The 23,966-nt window shown below is 38.7% G+C and overlaps 1 protein-coding gene across 7 annotated transcripts in view; it reads right to left on the reverse strand.

The window, feature by feature from the left end:
• Positions 1–23,966, reverse strand: part of TMCC1 (transmembrane and coiled-coil domain family 1) — a 168,386-nt gene that overhangs the window by 133,557 nt on the left and 10,863 nt on the right. For 2 of the 7 annotated variants that reach the window (XM_081275981.1, XM_081275984.1), the window contains exon 2: positions 23,111–23,359. The exons of 3 other annotated variants lie outside the window; for them this stretch is intronic. The gene's annotated coding sequence lies outside the window, so the exon portion shown is untranslated. Of the gene's footprint in view, positions 1–12,706; positions 12,726–23,110; positions 23,363–23,966 lie in introns of those variants that run through there. 2 more of the 7 variants (XM_081275982.1, XM_081275985.1) reach the window with 2 other exon arrangements.

Here is a 23,966-nt window from a genome sequence, read left to right on the forward strand (position 1 = left end):
ACAGAGTATATTCTTAGACCATAATGGAATTGAACCAAAACCAACAGCAAAAGTTACTGGAGAAGCCCTCCCCCCACACACAAATATTTGAATATTGAACAATATACTTCTATATAACTATAACTCATAGTTACAAAAGGAAGTCTAAGGCTGAGGCTGGGGCTGGGGCTCAGTGGTAGAGCGCTTGCCTCACACATATGAGGCCCTGGGTTTGATCCTCAGCACCACATAAAAATAAATGAAATAAAGGTATTGTGTCCAACTACAACTAAAAAAAAAGAAAAAAAAAAAGAGGAAGTCTAAAGAAAAGTTTTTAAATAGTTGCAAGAAAATGAAAACAGAACATACCAAATTTATGCAATGCATCCAAAACAAGGATTAAAGGAGAATTTATAGTTTTAAACACATATATTAGGAAAGGAGATCTGAAATCAATAACCAAAGTTTCTACCTTAGGAAACTGGGGAGAATAAATTAAACCTATATCAAACAGAAGGAAGGAAATAATAAAAATTTAAGCATAATGAATAAAACTGACAACAGAAACAAAATGGAGACAATTTGATGAAAGCAAAAGTTAATTTTTGAAAAATAATAAACTTCTAGTCAGGCCAACCAAGAAATAGACAATACATAGATATAGATTATCGATATCAAGAATCAAAGAGAGGAAACAGTAGCAAAGATACAACAAAAATCAAAAAGACAATAAGCCAGGTGCAGTGGCACACACCTGTAATACCAGCCACTGAGGAGGCTGAGGCAGGAGGACCATGAATCCAAAGCCAGACTCAGTAATGTAACAAGGCCCTATCTCAAAAAATAAAACAGGCTAGAGATGTGGATCGGTGGATGAACACCCCTGGTTTCAGTCTCTGGTACCAAAGAGAGAGAGAGAGAGAGAGAGAGAGAGAGAGAGAGAGAGAGACACACACACACACACACACACACACACATTCAGATATACCGTAAACACCTCTCTGACCCTAAATAGTGAAATACACCAATTCTTTAAAAGATGACACAAACTACAAACACCATGGGAAAATACATATCTAAATAAAACAAAGTGAATTTATTGTTCCAAGTCTTCCAAAGAGGAAAACTCCAGACCCCCAGATGCTTTTACTGATTAATTCTATCAATCATTTAAAGAAGAAACAGCAATTCTACACAGTCTCTTTCAGGAAAGAGGTGGGAACATTTCCCAACTCATTTTGTGCAGCCAATATTACTGTTACATCAACACAAGAGTTAAAAAAATTAAGAAGAAAACTACACACCAATAACTTAATGAACTTATATGCAAAAAACTTAATGAATTATTAGCAAACCAAACACTGCCACTATATTAAAAAAATGAGACAGTAAATCAAGACCAAGAAGGGTTTACCTCAGAGACGCAGGACTGGTTCAACATTCCAAAATCAATCATTGTAACTCACCACATTAACAGGCTAAACAAAAAAATCGAAGGATCACAACAACACAAAAAAAGCATCAACTAAATCCAACATGAATTTATGATAAAATAATTCCCTCAACTAAACCCAACATTGAACTACGATAGTCTCAACATATTAAGAACAGACAGGAATTCCCTTAAAAGGCATTTATGAGAAATCTACAAAATCTAGAAAAATAATACTCTAAACAGAAACAACACTGCCATGATTTTAGGAGTAAATGAAGATTCAAGAATAAACATGAAGAAGGTGGAGGGGAAACAATTAAAATGTTTGAAGCCTACAAATCCTATGTATATGGAAAAAATTCCAGCAACATACGTTTTTAAACACTTTTTACTTTTAACCTTCATTTTCAGAAATCCACAAATTAAATCCACGGTTTGCATTAGAAGGTTCGCCTGGTCCTCCCTGCCTCCTCCCTCCTCCCACCATTCCTGAGGGTTTCCACAACCTCTCAGGTCCTTCTTCCTGAGCCTCAGGCTTCCTGCCCATTTTGCTGTAAGGACCTCCATCTTTTGATCTGTAACCCAAAATTGTCTCTAGGCAGCTGACCGAACTGAATTCTTTATTTAAGCTTTCTGATTTAAGTCCTGAACTAGTGAAAAAGAGAAGCTCTTAACCCTCAAAGTAACTCTTTCTCTGGTACAATCTGGTAAAATCTGTGTAAGGGGCCAGGAAAAAAAGAGAGAGGCGTGTCTTCCAAATATTTGTAAGTACAAACAAAAGGACTTGGGGGGTGGTGTTTTCATTTCAAACTAAGAATTAAAACCTGTAAGATTTCCCCTGCAGCAGTCCTTACTCCCCCAAGCATATGTAAAAGAAACTTGATACACACACACACACACACACACATATATGTATATATACCTAAAGCTACTTTTATCGTTACACATATCAACCAATGCTTTGAGACAATGAAAATGTTATCATACTGTTTTACAAGAGCCTTCCATCAAAAGGACTATAAATTGAAATTCCTGTTAACCTTGATTAACACAGGAATTAAGGAATAGAATAAATAACTGAGCCAACTAAAGACAATTCCTATTAAAAATCAATGAAAATACAGGAAAGGCCAAAATAGATTCTGCATATTTTCCTGTAGAATTTACATTTTAAACCTTGAAGAGTTTGTCTCTTAAAAATCTTAATTTCAGTCAAGTAGTTTGTCTTCCACATATGAGCCAGGAGACATTAAAAAATATATATAACGCTAACCAATTGGGCATCATGGTGCATGCCTGTAATCCCAGCTACTTAGGAGACTGAGGCAGGAGGATCATCAAAAGTTCAAGGCCAGCCTCAGAAACCTAGTGAGACTCCTTTCTCAAAGTAAAAAATAAAAAGGGCTGGGGATATGGCTCAGTGATTAAAGCATCCCGAGTTCAATCCCTGGTACCCACCCCCGCCAGCCAAAAAAAATTCCTAATTTCAAATTTCTTATATCATCAAGCACTCACCATTTGTCATTTGAAACAGGAAAAAGAATACTCATAATAAACACGTTACACTTCAACGTACCTTCAGTATGTGAAATTCTGTACAAACAGTACCAGAGCTAACCTTAAATTTATGTGTACAGTAAATGAACGAATGTGAAGTTACAGAACTAAAACAGTCATGTTTTTCATATTTTAAAAAAGTCTCCAATTTATGTTTTCTCCTTCACTGTATAGGTCATATGAGATGGTTTCAAGGGTAACACATACTTTATGCTTTGCTACACTGAAAATTTATTCAACAGTTCTATTCTCGAAGTCATTATTTTTTCTAATGCTTCTGCTTTATAAAGGGCGACATTTTTCCAGCCGCCTAAGGGATTCCTGATTTAGCCACAGCTTTTCCCACCCCAGCCTTTCACTCTCCACTCTTTCTCTTGACCTCTGTTTTACAAAACGCCACTGATGAAGTGCCCAGATAAGAAACCCAAGAACTGAGACAGAAATGAAGAAGATGTAATCGAGCCCAGTAGACATTCACTGCTTGGAAGAATGTTCTCTCTTCAGTCATGAGTATCATTTTATTAAACTTCTTTGTGTTGACTGTACTCTCGACGTGACCAGAGAGCACGTCACAAAAGCAGTGACTACAGAGAGCACACAGGCACAGCACCTAGGCTCAAAAAGATGCTGAACAAGTGTCTTAGGAATGAACAAACCAGCAAACACGAGAATATAAAGTAAGTCAGTGTGGCATTAAGGTGCCCAAGAGGGTCAAATACACTAGCCAGTATTTGATAATTCAGAGATTCATTTCATAGGCTGTAATTTATTTAAATCTTCTACTTAATCCTGATTATTATTATTTTTGTTTAAGTCATATGCTCACGATGGGCTTAGAAATCTATTGTGTTGTCTAGTAATGGTTCTCCTAACCAAGAAAAACACTTCAAAAATGTGTGTGTGTTTCACTGAACAGTGCCCAGCAATTCTCCAATAAGAGGTTAGGGTATTTCTGCGCCTTTATCTTCTCCGGGACCAATGAACAGTTGAGGGAACTTTTTTATTAAGTCCTGGAAATGGCTGATTTATTAACAAACAAGAAACTCAAAGTGGCTAAGAGCTTAAGCTTCCAAGTAAGACAATTACTAAAATTGTTTATGAGCTGTGTATCTCTGGCAAGGTCTTAGATGCCGAGCCTCAGTTTCTTTGTTGGTAAAATGGCAACAAGATGCACTTTCTCAAGTTGTGAAAATTAAATCAGAGAACGCACAGAACATATTCCCATGGTTCCTGGAAGTAACAGTAGCAATAAGGAGGAGGAAAGAAAAAAGGGGGAAAATATGGAAGCACAAAGCTGTCTCTTTTACTTGTAACAATGACCCTCACCCTCTCCCAATCATAGAAAAAAGTGAGTATATTAGAAATACCTAGACAGGGCTGGGGCTGGGGCTCAGTGGTAGAGCGCTCGTCTAGCATGTGTGAGGCCCTGGGTTCGATCCTCAGCACCACATAAAAATAAATAAAATAAAGGTATTGTGTCCAACTACTTCTAAAAAATAAATATTAAAAAAAAAGAAATACCTGGGCAGGATGACCAGGAAACTAAAAGCCAATCAAGTTTCTAACATACAGCATAACCATTCTATTTCCATAATTTTGATGATATTTTAACTTCTAAGACCTTCACCAGATAAATTTAAATTCAGGCAATTAATTCGCTTTTTAATTTAACATAATATTTACACCTTCAGTGAACTGTGGAGGTCAGTCCCCAAGAATGTTCAGGCAAACAGGAACAAAGTTGTCATTGGCAAATGTGGTGGGACATTCTAAATGTTCAAAACATTATTACTGCAAAACACAACTCTCATTTAAAATATAAAATGTCAGAATTTTAGCTCCAAAACCTAAGTATTTATCCAAGTAAGCATTTTTACCCTATTAACTTGGTTTGTAGCAACATTATCCAAAGGCACCAAGCTCTATGCAACTTTGCTGGAATTAAAAACATAACATCTGCAAGAAACTAAAAACTGTAACAGAAAAAACACACACTAATAAATAAGAACTCCGAAGATAAATTTATTACATGATAATAAGCATTATATTTGAAAGCATGATTCTACCACCCAGCTGGTTCTTTTACAATTTTGTACCTGTTTAACATATGTAATTTGGTGAATTTACATACATGATCATAAAATGAACATTTCCAAGACTCCCAAAAGTTTCCTCAAGCCCCTCAGTAACCCAGACCAATTCTACCATCATCCCCCGAAATGATTAATCATCTATTTACTAACATTACAGATTAGTTTGCATTTTCTAGATTTTAAGTGACATCATAATGTATACTTTTCTTAAGTCTGACTTCCTTCTTTAAGCTTAAATGTCGAAATCCAAACATGATACTGAGAGTACTATTCTTTTCTTTTTATAGCTAAGTAGTATTTCACTGTATAGATACATCAAAATTTATCCATACACTTATTGATGGGCATGTAGGCTATTTGGGGCTATAACAAAGCTACTATGAACATTTGTGTACAAGTCTTTGGACATATGCTTTGGGTTCTTCTCTTGGATAAATACTTAGAAATGGACTGGATGGGTCATAAGGCAGGTTTACATTTAAGTTTGGGAGGTGGGGACTGGTATTAACCCAAGGGTAATTTACTACTGAGCTACGTTCCTAGGTCTTTTTATATTTTATTTTGAGACAAGGTCTAAGTTGCTTGGGACCTCACTAAATTGCTGAAGCTGGCCTTGAACTTCCAATCCTCCTGCCTCAGCCTGGGATTACGGACATGCACCACCACACCAGCTACACTGAAATTTTAATGAAACTGTCCAGCTGTCTTCCATTTAACCTTCCCACCAGCTATGTATGAGAATTCCCGAAGATGATCCTCATTCTTGTCAAATGTCAACCAATTCTTTTAATTACAGCCATTCTAGTGAGTACACAGAAGTATCTTATTATGATTTAAATTTAATATCCTTAATGACTTACGATGTTGAAGTCTTCTCGGGTGCTTATTTGACATCCACTTATATTCTCTGATGAGCTTTCTATTAAAGTTTTTTTGACCTCCCTTTAATGGGGTAATTTGTCTTCTTATTCTTGAATTGCACAAGTTATATATTCTGGACACACATCCTCTGCCAGGTACTTGCACAAGTCGAAGGATACTTTTCATTTTGTTAATGGTGCCTTTCAAAGACCAGAAGTTTTTAATTTTGACCAAACACAATTCAGTGACACACACACACAACACATTCATATTCATTCATTTTCATTCTCATATTCTCTCTCTCTCTCTCTCTCTCTCTCTCTCTCTCTCTCTCTCCATGCATTCTGGGTCTTCAGAATTCTTTGCCTATCCAAGGTCACTAAGATTTTCTTCTGTATTTTCTACTACAAGTTTCTGGGGTTAGCTCTAGGTCTATGTTCATTCATTTGAGGTTAGTCTCTATATACACTGTTAGGAAAGGGTTCAGGTTTTGTTGTGTACACGAATCTCTATGCACCATTTGTTGAACAGAGTGGCTATTCACAGAAAGACAACTTCATTTCTATTCTGTTCAATCCTTTCCTAAAAGAAGTCCCTGCTTAGTGTCTATGGTCGGTCATTAAAAACACTGCATTGCATACATGCTCTACTTCTTGGCCTTCTTCCTTCAAACAACTGCAAAACTCTACTCCTAGACAATGCCCCTGCCCCTACCCATCTCTCTCTCTCTCTCTCTCTCTCTCTCTCTCTCTCTCTCTCTCTCCCCATATATGTTTATATAGATGTATAGATAAATATTATGCATTTTTGTGTACTCCAAGTATATGTGTGTGTGCACCTCCATTATAAAGAATTACATTTAAGGCAAGACTGTAAATTCTATTAACATACTTTTATTCACACGCCTGCCTTTCTTGAAGATAGTCACAAAATCTTGAACCAAGTCTAAAAAATGTGGAAGGATTACCACCTCATCAACTCACGTTCTACATACTCTGCTCAAATATGAAATGCCCTATTCTTTTGTCTGTCCTTTCTCCTAATTCTACAAATATCCGACTGTTTTAGAGATAACACATTACACTAGTTTAACTAAGTCAACAGAAATTATAAAAGAATGCTACCTTTCCCTGCTAGGCTTTACTGAAACTGGAAAGAGGAGAGTTTCTTGTACATTTATGGCTGGGGGTGTACCTCAGTGGTAAAGCACATGTTTTAGCAGATGGGAGACCCTAGCTTTAAAAATAATAGTATGTATTTTTAAGCCCAGACCTAAGACCTAATATTTAAATTTCACATTCTGTCTTCCTATCAGAGTCCTTTCTGTGAAATAACTTGCCTCCACAACATTGGCATTTGTTCCAAAGGCTTAATTACTGGACAACATTCACAGAAGATGAAACCAGTGGACTTCAGATCTGTTTGACACTGGTGTTTCTGTTCCCCCTTGAGCAACCGAGACTAGTTTTTCAAACAATACTCATAGTGCATTCACTCCCAGGATCACTACTCAGAAGCATATAAATAAATCAGTGCACACAGAGCGAGAGCCATCCAAATATGTTCTGACAGATCCAGGCCAACCAATTGCAAAGCTTCCGAGCACGCACGCCCCACAGGCCTATGTGGCACCAGCCTTTGGCTCCAGCGTATGTTCCCTTCCTTCCTGTAAGCGTGGTTTTAGCTTTTGAGGAAAGAAAAATAAAGCTGTCATTTGAGTGGCCTCAAACTTCCACAAAAGTAAGAAGACTTATATAAACCCCATTAAACAACCCTACGCTCAGCAAGCACGCAAGCAACTTAATTATGAGAGACAGAACAACAAAAACTCCATGGATAGCTGGCCCTTCACACCTGCAGGTCCACATCTGCAGACCCAACCAGCCTCAGAGCAAAGCGTCCAAAGGAGAACAGTCCAAAGTTCACAGTCTGCAGGAATCCCTACAGACATTTTTCTTGTCACTATTCCTTTCACAATACAGTACAACTACTATTTACATAGTATTTACACTTTATTAGGTATTGTATACAATCCAGAGATGAATTAAATCAATAAAGGTATATGTACGTTTTAAGCAAATACTATGCCATTTTATATAAGGTACTTGATCATATGCAGACTTTTTAAAATATTTATTTATTTATTTATTTATTAGGCGTAGATGGACACAAGACAATGCCTTTATTTTTATGTGGTGCTGAGGATCGAACCCGGGTCCTGCGCGTGCTAGGCCAGCGCTCTACCGCTGAGCCACAATCCCAGCCCCCATATGTAGATTTTGACACGGGGGGGGGGGGGGGGGGGGATCCTGGAATCAAGGCCTTACAGACAGATAGGAACAAGTATAACCGCTCTCTTTTTCTGGTGCGAGGGATCAGAAAATCCCCAGCTCATGCTAGGAACACACCCTTCTATCACTAAGCTAACCCCCAGCCCTGTATTTTCATATTTTTAAGAATCAAAAGAATAAGAAAATATTCAGATATGCTTTAATCCAAGTATAAACCAGCTACCACCTTACATAATTACAAATACCATAAAAAATAAATAAATAAACAGAAAATAATTTGTCAAGTATGTGGAGAAATTAGGACCTTTTTAACCTGTTGATCAGAATATAAACTGGTAGAGCCACTGTTAAAAATAGTATGACAGTTTCTCAAGAGATTAAAAATAGAATTAGCATATGATCCAGAAATTCTACTTCCAGGAATATACCCCCAAAGAACTGAAAGCAGAGTCTGCATGTCCCTACCAAAATTATTCACGATAGCTAAAATATTAGCAACTCAAATGTCCATCAATGGATGAAAGGGCGAACAGAATGTGGTATAAAAAGACAATGGAATGCAGTCCATTGATAAAGGAAAGAGAATTCTTTTTTTTAAATATTTATTTCTTAGTTGTAGTTGGACACAATACCTTTATTCCATTCATTTATTTTTATGTGGTGCTGAGGATCGAACCCAGGGCCCTGCGCATGCTAGGCGAATGCTCTACTACTGAGCCACAACCCAAGCCCAAGGAAAGAGAATTCTGCAACACGCTTCAACATAAATGAGCCTTGAAGACATTTTGCTAAGTGAACTAAGCCACTCACACAAACGTTGTCTAAAACTCCACTAACACGAGATGCTGAGAACAGTTAAAATCATAGACAAGAAAGCAGAATGCCAGTTATCCAGGACTAGAGGAAGGGAGGATGGGAGTCACTGTTTAATGGATTTAGGGTTTCAGTTTTCCAAGACCAAGAGAGCAACACGTGGGGACGGTGGTGACGGCTGGACAATGTTATGAGTGTATTTAACACCACTGAACAGCACACTGAAAGTGGTAAAGATGGCAGATTTTTTACTATGCAATGCTACCACCATTTTTAAAAATGGAAAAAAAAGTTAAGAAAATTATAAACCATCTAACAAGAGAATACAGCTCATTTCTGTCTGCTCTACCAGATCCTATAGGACAAGGTATCACATCGGTTTTGGCTCTGTGTTTTACCCGGGTGGCTAAATAAAAATGTACTATGCCCAAGAATCCTCCAACATGGGCCAGATAGCCTACACTAAAGTTCAGCTGCTAGGGGCTGGAGCTGGAGCTCTGTGGTGGAGCGAGTGTCCCTGAGCTCAGTTCACGGCATTCCAGAAGGTGACTGCCAGCAAACACGAAACGTTCAACACCAGGCCATGCTCCCTCGTCGTGATCGTAGTGAGGATCATGTATGGATTCCTTGAACAAGATCCCTTTAGCTGCCATATGAAATTTATTTACAAAAGGCCTTCATTTGATTGTGTCCTACTTACATGAAGAAATTATCAAAAACTCAAACTTCACTGAATAATCTAAAAATAAAGCAATCTCAATCTGTTTGACTGCAGTCTTCATAACATAATAACTAGTATTTTTTAATTATCTCCTTGTCAAGTCCCCACGTAAAGACAAAACCCCCATTTGTCTTGAAATCTGAAACTCTTCAACTTATCCTGTAATGTGAGTCGACCAAAAAATAACATTTAAAGAAATTAAAATGTTTAGACACTTAAAAAGTAAGTTAAAAGGGTGTGGGGGGAGCTCAGTGGGAAAAGGAGAAGAAACCAGGGCAATGTTTGGATAAAAACCCTGTTCCACCACACAAAACAAGACGGACATCTTCCCCATGAGTTCTGGCAAGGTCAATTCGAGCCTTATTCACAAAATTCTTGGATAGCTTCCGTGGCCTAAAAAAACCCCTCGCTATTTCACAGCGCTATTCTAAAGCCCAGTATGGATATAGTTGCTCAGGGGAATTGCCTATTTTGATGGTAAACAAAGTTTTTTCAATGGTATCTGAACAATTCTAACACATAAAAATGATGGCTGCTGGAATTCATGACAATGTAAAAAGGAATAAAAACCTTAAAATCCTATTATAAACAGAAGCTGTACTGTCACCATTACTAACAATTTAGGAAAAAAATAAATCTCTAGAGAAATGACAACTAAAGAGCAAGAAACCGTCTCTTCATCTTCCCGCTTAACTCAATCATCAAAGTTGTCTCTTCAAACAAGGTCGATGAAACACTGCCACAGCAAACAAGCTAGAACAACTAATTTTATTCTTCTGAGAATAACCACATATGAAAATAATGTCAACGCACAGAGCTTTCATTTAATGATTTTTTTCCTACATAAATTTTTCTTAAGTTTTCTGTCATTAACACCACTTATACATAGAAAAAGAATGAACAAGGAGTAAGAGAATATTGGTGGTCTCATATTGATAGCAGGGGTGTAAAAGGATACAGCTGATCTGGAGAAGTGTGGCAGTTTCTTATAAAATTAGATATTCAGTTGCCATACATCGCAGCAATTACGTTCTCAGGCATTACTCCCACAGAAATGAAAATGTATGTTCACATAAAAACCCGTGCAAGATGTTCATAGTGGCATTACCGGTAATATCCACCACTGTAAATGATTCCAATGTTCCACAGTAGGTAAGTGTTTAAAAAAACTGGCACATCCACACCATGGAACACTACTCAGCAAAAAAAGGGAGGAATTACTGATACTGATGCATGTAACAACTTAAATAGATCCTGAGGGCATGATGCTTAGTGACAGCCAGTTTCAGGAGTGGAGACGCAGCTTAGGGGCTGAGTACTTTGCCTGGCCTCTATGAGGCCATTAGTTTGATGTTGGAGACAATAACAACAACAACAAAAAAGTGCCAATCTCAAAATATTTACACTTTCTGATTCCACGTACCTAAATATCCTCAAAATAACAAAACTACAGAGATAGAGAATAGATTATTGGTTGCCAGAGGGCAGATGTTACAATACAGGGATATTTACAAGGAAGCTCCTCTGAGTGATGGAGGTGTTCTGGGTGATGCTGGCACCCCAGCTTTACATGAAACCAAACTGCACGTGAATAGGAAACTAGTTTTCCTTGATGGGACCTCTCTTCACAGCCCCACCTGCATTCAACAGCACCTTGTAGTGCCTCTTAACACATTATCTCAACTGATCCTCACAACAACCCTGAGGTCTCTGCTGTTATTTCACATCTTACAGATGGGGAAATGAGGCCTAAGTGACATCTAAAGGCCACACAGCCAGCAAGTGAAAAAGCCAGAACTTCACCCTCTCCACTACCAAAGCCACCTCTCTCCACAGGGACAAGCTGCACACGGCTAACACTTCAAGTTTTGGAACACCATCCTCCTAGACATCTCGGCAAACTGTTAAACAGCTTTAAGACACTGGAAAATGAGAATCAGAGAATTACAGGACTTACAGATCATTTCTGATGCAATCTCTCATTTTACATTTATTTTTCTTCATATAAAAAGGAAATGTTCTGAGGATCAAAAACATTATTTCAGTGTCCTCAGATTTTAACACAAGCACGTATGGAGATGAAGAGACCAAAAAAAAAAAAAAAAAGGATTAAAACACAAAAACGATGCACTACCATGCTTTACCTGATGGGAAGGATAGACTTTCTTATTCATAGGTGTAGGTCAAATTCATGAGTTCTTCTACTAGTTTTAATGGCATTTTATATAAGTAACTGATGATCTTAGAAACAATCTTAAACAAGCTTAAAGATACGCATATCTGCAAAAACTTTTTATTTCTTCCCAACTGTCAAAGCAATAATATGACTTACACAAACATGGTAGATGGTAAACTGACAGAAAAATAACCTGAGGCAAATAAATACAGAAGTAATCTAAGAACAGAACAATCTTGTAGTCCACGGCTAATTTCTATTAAGGTCCTGATTTCTCCATAGTTTCATTTCCCTCATTTTGCCATAAAACCTGCATGCAATATTTTCAATATTCTACTCTAATACATTTAAACCTCTGATAAGGAGAAAAAGGTGATGTGTCAAAGTCACAGTTCCTGGTCACTGTAGCAATGTTTTGAAAAACAATACATAGATGCAATACCTTTTAACTGTTTTGCTCAAAAGTAATTTGACACTGTCTTCCTCCCATTGCTTGCCTGAAAAAGGAACTTTCCATTAATCACAAGCACACCATAGTCTAGCACCCATGATTTGAGGATACAGGGCAGTTTACCTCCCTGTGCCAGTAAAACTGCGTGATTTTTAATTTATCAATCACCAATGACAACTGAAAAAAACAATGTCTGAGGTATTAATAAAAAACACTTGTTGACATAAAACAAAGCAGGAAATAATCACCTATACTTGATTTAATTGATGACTACCTAATAATCTTAAAAATACCTATGCTAAACAGCTGAACATTTCCCACCCATTTACCTTCAGTGATCAACAACTCTTCATTAAGGAGGAACAGGTTCAAAAAAAAGCAGTATGCACACTACCATCTACATCAAATACATGTATAAAGGCAGTAGTCTGCACCTGAGACTGATTAATATTTATCTGAGCCTTTTCCAATATTTTTCTTTCTTTTTTGGGGGGGCCTGGGGTGAGGGATACTGGAGACTGAACTCAGGGGCACACGACCACTGAGCCCCATCCCCAACCCCTATTGTGTATTTAATTAGAGACAGGGTCTCACTGGGTTGCTTAGCACCTCCCCTTTGCTGAAGTTGGCTTTGAACTCGAAATCCTCCTGCCTCAGCCTCCCGAGCTGCTAGGATTACAGGCGTGTGCCACCACAACCAGGCTTTCCTAAATTTTCTATAACAAATATATTATTACTTTACTTATTAATTTTGGTTTTTTAGCACAGTACTGGGGATTGAACCCAGGGGCACCCTACAACTGAGCTACATCTCCAGCCCTTTATGTTTTTTATTTTGAGATAGGGTCTAAGTTGCCCAGGCTGAACTTGAACTTGTGATCCTTCTCCCAAGTAGGCCAGCAATAACATGTTACTACTTTTATATCAAAAAGAAAATAAATCATTTTTTAAAAAACTTTAATCTATTGAACTAGGAATGTGTAGACTATCTAGAATTCAAACAGCTTTTCCAACCACCTATATGTATGTAGTCATGTAAGCAAGGTGCTGGATTCAATCCTTAGCACCACATAAAAATAAAGAAATAAAATAAAGGTACTGTGTCCAACTACAAAAAAAAAATTAAAAGAAAAAGATAATTAGGAAGACCCAATTTAATAAAAAGAATCTGAATAAACATTTCTCCAAAAATATGCAAATGGCCAATATAATCCTTTAAAAACTGCTCACTCTGCTAGTCTTTAGGGAAATGCAAATGAAAACCACACCCATTTCACATCCACTAGAATAGTTAAATCAAAATATAACAAAGGTAAAGGTACAGTGGCCCAAGCACTTTGGCAGTCTGGCAGATGCTCACAATGCTCAACAAGAGACACCCTAAGACTCAGCAATTCCACTGCTGGGGACATGTGTGTGCCTGGAAACTTGGACATAAGTGTTCACAGCAGCATTATTCCTAACAACCAAAAAGTGGAATCAAACTAAATGTAGATGAACTGATAAATGTATAGACAAAATGTGGCATATGCACAGAATGGAATATTATTTGGCAACAACAACAACAAAAAATTCTGATGCATGCTACAAAATGGATAAATCTTAAAAATATACAAATTGAAAAAAGCCAATTACAGAAAACTTCACAATGCATGATTCCGATTATATGATGTATCCAGAGCAGGCAAATCCCAGAAAAAGAAAAAAGAGATTAGTGTTTATCCAAGACTAGGGTGAGAGAAAATGGGAAATGCCTATTCAATGCATACAGGGTTTCTTTTAGGATTGATGAAAATATACTGAAATTAGATATTAGCTAAAATGCTGTGTTCTTGTTTATAAAAGACGAGTTTATTTTCACCCAGAACTAACTGTGAATGCAAAAGAAGTTCTCAGGTTCATGTTCCCTCTAAAAACGATTACAGTGCCACCTTGGGCTTCCTTCTATAGTTTTGCTAAAGCATCCTGCAATGCTATACATTTCTGTTATTCTTGCACTTCTTAAAATAAGCATATATTATGTTTAAAACTAAGTGCAATAAGGATGGCTACCCCAGTACCCAACAGGGGTGGAAATAAAGGAAGAAAACTCAGACTATAAACTCTACAAGGAAATAATGTCTTATTTTTCACTACATCCCTAGTATCCTGTACAGTGCCTCATACATAAAAGGGGCTCAACAGATAAGTCAGAATAAAGCAAAGTAAATGTGTGAACAAAGAAACATTCTAAAGTCCCAGTAAAAAATGTTTGAGAAGTTAAAAAAAGAGGAAGAAATCAAAGATGATTCCAAATTTTGTGTACTGTTTAAGTGAATGAGGAGGCATTGAAGAAGATAAGCAAAACCTGAGGAGGCAGAAGTACATGGGAATGCAGAGATGGGAGATAAAACAGAAAGAGAAAGGGAGGGAGAGAGAGAAAGGAAGAGAGGGAGAGGGGAGAGAGCTATCCAGCAGCAGATTTGGGAGTCAGCCATACAAAGCTTATATAAGAGATCACAGCTACCACACACCACATTTTAAGGACACTCACTGCTCTTAATCAACAGCAGAATAGGAGATGCAGATCAAATTGGAATGCACTCACTATTCTGGATGACTTCACATCCTAGCCTGACCTTTACCCCACCGATTTCTAAATTTAGATTATGAAATAAATACACTCTATGCTTCAGAGTCTTCAGCCTTTCATCTGCTTCCTAATGGTATACCGAGGCCCCAGCTGTATTCTGTAGTTTCACTATTTGCTACAGACAGAATTCTTGGCTCCCTCATACAGTAAAGACAGAAATTCAATACATTAGCATTATCTGCCATAAAGACATAAAGTGCACATACTGGTTTTATTGACTATGAACTGGCAAATTATCATAAAGTAGTTTGTCACATGCTGATTTTTTTTTAAAGTTCCAGTTTGAAACTTGAAAGACTTTTGAAAAAACAGATGTCTTAAGAGAGCAATCATTTCCTTTTCTGGGGTTTTCTGCTTCTGTTTTGAAGTGGGCTCTGGCCATATTGCTGAGGCTGGGCTTGAACTCCTGGACTATAGGAACCCTCACCTAGCTGGGACTGCAGGTGTGCACCTCCACACCTAACTGAGACAGCAATTTTTCTTCACAGCATTTTTACAAATGTATGTTCTGAGCATATGACACAATTTTTTAATATATTTCTTTCACACAATTTCAGGATTAGAACATCTTGACACTTCCACCGTCCTCACCTGCATAAGCCCACCTATGAATTAAAAAAAAAAAAAAAATCAAAGAATGAGAAAATTCATTCTATAAGAAAGAAAGAAAGCCAGCCCTCCTCGTGTCCTTTGTTTCAACTCTCCTTCTCAGTTCAGATCTTAAACTGACCTTACTCAGTATCTTCAAAAGGTCAAGGATGAGTTAGGCTCATTTTGTAGATGCAGAAACACACAGTGTAAGATTAGTCTGTCTCCGTGCTGTCGTTCATGCTGTTTTTCATATGAATGATGTCATCCCTTTTCTCCAACATATGTTTGAACAAATGTAAATACAGGCCACAGATCAACACCTCTCTACCCACCTCAGTATTCACCTGGTCTCCTTTTTTTGCATTTCCATCATACAAACCATGTGGCCTCTAGTAGTTATTCTTGATGGTTTCCTCTTTCCTTGCTGGAATGTAAGGTTCTTGAAGACTAGTGACATGTCAAATCCCAACTTCCTAACAATACTGAGCAGGGTTGGCATCAGTAAATACTACCTCAATGGCAGGTCTAAAGCTTCATCCTTGATGAGGCTTCCTAACCCTCCTTTGCCTCCACACCACAGTTGGGCTCAGGACACAATACCTCAAAATATGCAGTTTTCAACTGAGTGTGGTGGCACAAGCCTGTAATCCCAGAGGCAAGGTCAAAGCCAGCCTGAGCAACTTGGCAAGACCCAGTCTCAAAATTTTAAAAAATGAAAGGGCTAAGGAAGTGGCTCAGGGGTTAAGAGCCCCTGGGTTCAATCCCTAGTACTGAGAGAGAGAGAGAGAGAGAGAGAGAGAGAATATGAATGTGTATGCATGCTGCACACACACTGCTTCAGACTTCATGCTGAGACCACCAGCAGAAAAACAAAAAGCAAGGGTAGGCTTTCTCTGGAGGTCTACTTAAAAACTGGATCCACCAAAGAACACAATTGCCTCCAGTCTTCTTACTGAAATGTCACTGAGCAAGGAAGGTTAAAGTCAGACCACAGAAGAGGAGACTAAAATTCAAACAACACACCTACAGCCCAGAGGAACTTGATCCCAAGTCACAGTCTGTCCTGCAGGTTCATTCTGTATCCAAAAACCATGATCTACTCTCTAAAATAGCACAGCTACCTCTCCTCTATGAAGATGAGGGTACCCATCAGCCTCCTCCGTCAGCTATCTATCCCTTTATTTGGTGGCTCCTCTGCACACTGCACGTGCACGCTGTTCACTGGTTAATCTGCCTACTGTCCATTTGTTTCAGCAGACTCAACTGAGCCTTCAGGAGGAGGAACTTTAACTACTCTCCACGATACCAGAAAAAAAAAGTATAGTATGCAGCTTTCATTGAACTAGCGGATATTAGACCTAGAAGAATGTTAACAATGAGACTGTCAACAGTGACATCAATTTTCAGTCTAAAGGCATTAAATAATCTGGGGAAGGGGTCCTCTCCTCCTCTTTTTAATGGTTGTCTCTTTTTAGGGTGCAGCCAAGAAAATCCTAACTACCAAAACATGGAGGAAAAGTTATTTCTGCAAGGTGGAAACAAAACAACTGTATTTCAGAATATTTGAGAGAGCACGCTAATTCTCTAAGTAATAGAGAAAAAAATCAAGCAAGTGTGAAATAAAACCAGATTCAACATTGGACAATCATAATGCTATACTTCTTCAGAATACTTACAATCACTGTCAAATATAAAATGTAAAAACATAGGAAAATACATGAAAAATGTGAAAAGTTTTGCTCAACTGGCCATATTTTTCTAAACCTGTCTTAAGAAAAGCTTTTTTCAAATAATAGTCTTTCTCATGGCCATGAACCATCTGCACAGGGTACTGTTTAAGGGTATAAATGATTAGGGGAAAAAATTCAGCCTCTGAAGCTTCCACTCTATCCTGTCTGGGCAGGTGCTAAGAAATCTACTTGTTTTCTAAATATCTGGCCTGAAACTGGTACAGATAGAAAATGTAAAGCTATTCTTCAAGAGCAAATAAAGAACAAAGAGCTAAGCTAATAACAGGCCACACAGGGTAAGTAATTTCACAACACTTCCCAAGTCAACCTATCTGATGATGACTCTGCACTTGCTTGTTTTCAACAGAGTGACTTAAAGGCCACAGGAAAGGCACATTTTTAAAAATAAGAATAAGAATGATCTGAGTCACTGAATCAAGAGTAAAACAGGATTCTAGTGATTTTCGAAATAAGAAATGGATTTCCATTGGGTCACACAGGTAGACCATACAAAGACTAGAGGAGACACTTGAAACTCTTAGCAGAGCAAAATATTTATTGAATGACTAATAAATGCCAAGAACTCTGCTAGGTACTGGGTGAGACTAGAGCTTGCTCTTGTACACTGGATATTTTAAAACATTTAAAGCCAGGGAGTGTAGCACATGCCTCTAATCCTATTACTCAGGAGGATCATCACAAGTTCCAGGACAGCCTGGGCATCACAACAAGACCCTGTCTCAAATATTAAAAGGGCTGGGGGTGCTGGGGTTGGAGCTCGTTGGTAAAGCGTTTGCCTAACATGTGTGAGGCACTGGGTTCCATCCTCAGCACCATATATAAATAAATAAAATAAAGGTCCATTGACAACTAAAAAAAATATTAAAAAGTGGGGGTGGGTGGGGGGGGGTAGATACAGCCTAGTGATACAGCACCTCCCTAGCATACACAAGGCCCTGGGATTGATTCCCAGTAAAACACACACATTCACAGATTAAAATATTAATTTAAGGCTTATACTCTAAGGAAACTCCTGTATTTGAACAAGACAATGTACATCTCTCTCACTTAGCATATTAAAACAGGCAGATGGAGGAAGAGGGACCTGTACCAGCAGGAAAGACTTTAGAAATTCCAAAGAATTCATCTTTCTCCTCTTTTGACTATGGAAATTCACATACTGTTTACCATGAAAGAGATTAAGAGCCAGGCATGGTGGTTCACGCCTGTAATCCCAGCTGAAGGCCCTAGGTTCAATCCCTAGTATCACAGAAAAGAAAAGATTAAGACCATCAAAAGGGATTTCAATCCAAATTTCATGACCCAATAGTTTAAGAAAAATGAGCCTCGTTCCTGTCAGAAAAGTGATCTGTTTTTGTCACATCACACTGCAGAATCAGCTCCGTCACAGGATTAGACTACAGCCATGTGAGGACCAAAGTCTAAGCAAAAAGAAACAATACTGGATACTGGAATTTGATAAAGACTCCTCAAGAACACGGCATTTAGCTGTTTCACTGACACCTTTCTTCTAAGGATCTCAGAGACAAATGTTATTTACATTACCAAGAATCCAAGCAGTAGCGCCATAACCAAATAAAGGACCTATCAATGGCCTACAGAAATTCAACACTGAGGTTCTTCCCCCCAGCCCTCTGGCCTAAAAACAAGATCTAGTTTTAAGTAATAGTAGTGTGGTTTAAGAAAAATTTGGTTTTCCCCCTTGGGTTCCTGGCACACAGCTCCTAAAAACCCTTGGTATTTTATCAGTGATAGAACCACCTTGTTATTCAGGTTCCTTTTGACCACACTGAGTTCACACTAATGAAGTGACTCTAGGGTGGACCTCCAGATAGCTTCAGAACAGGGGGTGGGTGCCAGGAGAGCTAACCTGAGACTGGACAGTTGTCCTGAAACCTTTAACCTCTGGAGAAGGGAGAGGAGCTGGAGACGACTAATGATGGGGTCTGGAGAGCTTCTGGGCTGGTGAACACAAGGGTGAGGGGGCACATAGAAGTGCTGCATCCCACCCCACGCCCTGCCCGGGCTCTCTTTTCCTGAGTTATACCCTTGATAGTAAATCAGTAAACGTAAGCAAAGTGTTTCCCAGAGTTCTAGGAGTCCTTCTAGTCGATTATGAACCTCAGGGAAAGTATGGGAACCCCTGAATCTGCAACCAAGGTGGACAGAAGTGTGGGTGGCCAGGGACTAGTTACTGGCATATAAAGTTTGTGGGACTCAGCCCTTTAACTTGTGAGATCTGAGACCAACTACAGGCAGACAGTGTCAGAACTAAATGGAATTGCTGGACACCTGGCAGGGTGCTGGACAGCTGAAGAACCTGGTCAAGGTGCAGAAGAAACACACAAGCAGCAACTTCTAGTTTATGTTTATAAAGCTCAAAGACACAGCAGATTTGCTGATATAACCAACCTCCCAGCTTACCTTGCTGCAATGTATAAACAGAAAAAGAGAAAAATGTAAGCAATGCTGTCCAAATACTTGCTACCAAAAAGAATTGGCATTAATTTTATGTCGTCTACGTGCCAGGCATTAAGTTAGCATAAATTATACAGAGTGTACAAAACCCTGGGACATAGATATTGTCCCCAAGAGCAGAAGGGAAAATTAAATCTCATAAATTTCCCACTGCACACAGCAAACACCAGTAACTGGAAACTAAACCTAGTTGTTTTTCTTTTTTTGTGGTGCTGGGGATTGAACCCAGAACTTTGTGCGTGCGAGGCAAGTGCTCTACCAACTGAGCTCTATCCCCAGCCCCTAAACCTAGTTCTAATACACAAATCCCTGCCACCTTCCACTATTTTTCTTTTTTAAACAGTTCTGGGAATTGAACCCGGTGTATCATTAAGCTACAACCCCAGCCCTTTTCATTTTTAATTTTGAAATAGTTCTCCCCAAGTTGCCCAGACTCCCTTGAATTTCCTGCCTCTGCCTCCCCAGTAGCTGGGATTACAGGTGTGCACCACAAACCTGGCTTTCCACCTTCTACATGATACTCTGTATTATATAGTGTAAAATTATAAACTCTAACATTCTTTGAAGAGAACTTGTCCCCTGTACATCTTTAAGAGACTAGTCTTGAAAGATGGTCTCTAACTCTGCACATGACCTGTGGTGATTGTCCTCAGGCTACTTTTACTTCCTTTCAAAATTTCTTTTGTGGTTAAACGTGCATGATGTAAAATCTATTATCTTAACCATTGCTAAGTTTAAAGTGCAGTCTTGTCAAGTCCACTCATAATGTTGTGCAGCCATCGGCCATTGTTACCATTCATTTCCAGAAAGAACTCTTCCCTCCAAACCTGTTTTTCTTTCAGTCTTTCCCATCTCAACAAGTGGCAACTACATCCTCCAAGATCTGCCCCAACTCCACTTTCTTTCACAGTACCTATTCAATCTACCCGTGAAACCTGTTGACTACACTTGAAAACTATCAACTCAGATTGTGTCGTTACCACAGTCGCTGATACCTTCTAGTGCAACCTGCAGTCTTTTTTTTTTTTTTTTGGGGGGGGGGGCGGGGGAAGACTAAGGATTAAACAAGGGGCACTTTAACTACTGAGCCCCATCCCCAGCCCTATTTTGTATTTTATCTAGAGACAGAGTCTCCCTGAGTTGGTTAGCGCTTCGCTGTTGCTGAGGATGGCTTTGAACTCGCAATCCTCCTTCCTCAGCCTCCTGAGCTGCTGGGATGACAGGCGTGTGCCACTGCGCACTCCCTGGTGCAAACTGTCATTTTTTTCTTTCAATTATAATAACAAACTCCTAAGTGGTCCTCCTGCTTTTGCCTTTGCATCTAACCACCAGTTAGATGACCACCAACACAGCAGTCATAGGAGGGATGATGTCAAAATGGAAATCAGAACATGTTGCCCAATTACCCCAAACCTCCAAAGACTTCCCATTTACTCAGGGTAAAAGCTTAAGCCAAACAGAGCAACAGCAGCCTCAGCAGCACCTGGGAGCTTATTGGAAATGCGTTCCCCTTCACCTCAGGCCTAGGAAATCAGAATCTGAATTAAACGAGGATCTCCAAGGTAATTCACCCGCATGCTGATGTTTTAAAAGCCCTTCAATATGGCACCACAAAAGAAAGCAGCCACCCTCACCCACCCTAGTCATCCTTCAGCCACATTTCAGCCCCAGGACCTTGGTACTTGCCATTCACTATGTCCAGAGGGCTCTTTATATCTGTGTGACTCACTCCCTCACCTCTGTAAGCCTTCACTCAAATGTCATCTGTGAGGCCTGTGCCACCTATGATCACTTGATTCCCTCAACAGAACCTTTTCCTGCTCTTACTTTTCTCACTAGACCCTGTCATCATAAATTTTAAAACTGCCAGGGATGGTGGCAGTTTTTAATCCCAATGACTCAGGAGGCTGAGACAGAAAGATCACAAGTTCAAGGCCAGCATGAGCAACTTAGCAGGACTCAAAAAAAAAAATGTTTCGGGTTGGGGCTGGGGCTCAGTGATAGAGCGCCTGCCTCGCCTGGGTTAGATCCTCAGCATCACGTAAAAACAAATAAATAAAGACAATTTTTAAATAAGTTTACAAGCTGCATTTTTACATTTAATTTTTATCTTGTTTACTCTATGTCCCCATATAACATAGAATATAAGCTCTACAGAAGCAAAGAATTTTGTCAGTACCCAGAACACAATGACCATTCAACAGTTGTCAAATACACAAAATAATAAACAAATGAGTTTCCTCTTCAAAGCAGTGTCTGCTAGACCTTCATAAATGGTTCCTTACTAAGAATAAGAAGGTGCCTTTTCTTAACATCACATTCAACAAATCCACTGTTCAAACTACATTACACTTGAGCACCTATTCGGTAAAAACTTAAGCACTAGAAAAACTTCTGTGCACCCATGATTAAGAATGGAGATTTAGCAGCCTGCTTCATGACTGCAGCAGGCTTTTACCATCAGAAAGCCGACAGGAAGAAAGCTGAGGCTCTGTGTGAAAAGAACAGACAGGCCTACAGCTCCACAATGCAGCAACGATCCTTCCTATTGATGACATTTTCTCACTTGATTCTTTTTTTTTTTTTAAATATATACAATAACTTTAATTAATTCACTTATTTTTTATGTGGTGCTGAGGATCGAACCCAGGGCCTCGCCCATGCTAGGCGAGCACTCTACTGCTGAGCCACAATCCCAGCCCCTCACTTGATTCTTAACAACCCTATGAGACACATAAAACAAGTAACAATTTGCCCATTTTAGAGGTTAGAAAACAAATATATAATTGAATTCTCAAAGCATGGCAGTAATAATGTCAAAACTGAAGTCTGAAGACTCTCAATTTTTAGTTCACAATCAACATTATCACACTTCCTCATGCAAATTATGCAAATGAAACTGAACCAAACCATAAAATCATATATCCTTCTATTATGCTGTAGATACTACTTTTGCCCAAACCATTGAGGTTTATGCAGAATGAGAATAAAGTTCATCAAAGTCAGAATCTCAACTTAAGGAATTAAGATTCAAACTGCTTCCTGTTACTTCTAAGTCTAATCCAGTGTTGAATAACATTCAGCAAGAATGTTAAGAAATGAGCTAATATAGCGTGTATGGTCAAAAAGTTCTTGTTTAGCTATAGAAAAAAAAATGAAAATGGGAGAAAGGAAATTGTCACAGTGACTGAAAGAGAGGAAGGTGTCATGGCTGGGTCATTATTTTGTACTTCTGTCAGTGCCTCACTGATGTGATTTTTGCAGAAGAAAAAAAGACATACCTCCTCAAAATCCCAGCAATATCTTTCCTTTCTTTGCATAGATGAGGATGAACAGTTGTAATCAAAAATGTTTCCCAAAAAAGTTCTTTTTAAAAAAGACATAGAAATAGAAGATCCATACAAAAAGAGATCCAATCTGGGAGGATGGACTCTGTCTTCTAAATCTTGTGACCAAGAGCAGCTGTTCACCAAGTGTCAACATCTGAAGGAAGTACTAACTGTGGGTGTGTCTTCTCCAGAGGGGAACACCTGCTGGGACAGAGGGGCAAGAGAAGGAGAAAGAAATTCTACTGAATGCAAAATGACTGGCTGATAAACAATTACCAATTTCCAGGCTGCAAAATTTTTCAACTTAATATTAGCCAACATTAAAAGATCACAGCGGCAATACAAAGAGCCAAGTCAGCTGGCACTGGGGTTATCAATGACAGCAACAACCAAAGGAATATTTCAGAAGGTAATCCAACTCTCTGGTTACTAACAAATAAGCACGATGGTAAATAAAATATGAAAATCTGTTTCATGTTTTTTATAGCAAGATGATAGTTGTATCCCACAAACAAACAAGCATAGGTACACGTAGGTAGTCTGCCAAGCAGACCAAGCATTCTGGTACTTTAAAAATAAACAGTGAACAAATACTAATGGGAATGACTATGTCAGCAGAAAATGTAGCCTAATCATGCCAATAAATACATATGTAGGTCTGGCAGAGAAACAACGTGGAAACTGAGGGACATCAAAGATAATTTAACACACAGAGTGGTTTGGGGCACCTTTATTGGAAATCGTATAGAACTAGAAATCTGTTCTATTTTGGCAACAAATTCCTTTAATTTCTTGATATCTACCACAT

Source organism: Spermophilus citellus, assembly GCF_964194105.1.
Source record: "Spermophilus citellus genome assembly, chromosome: 19".
Lineage (NCBI taxonomy): Eukaryota > Metazoa > Chordata > Mammalia > Rodentia > Sciuridae > Spermophilus > Spermophilus citellus.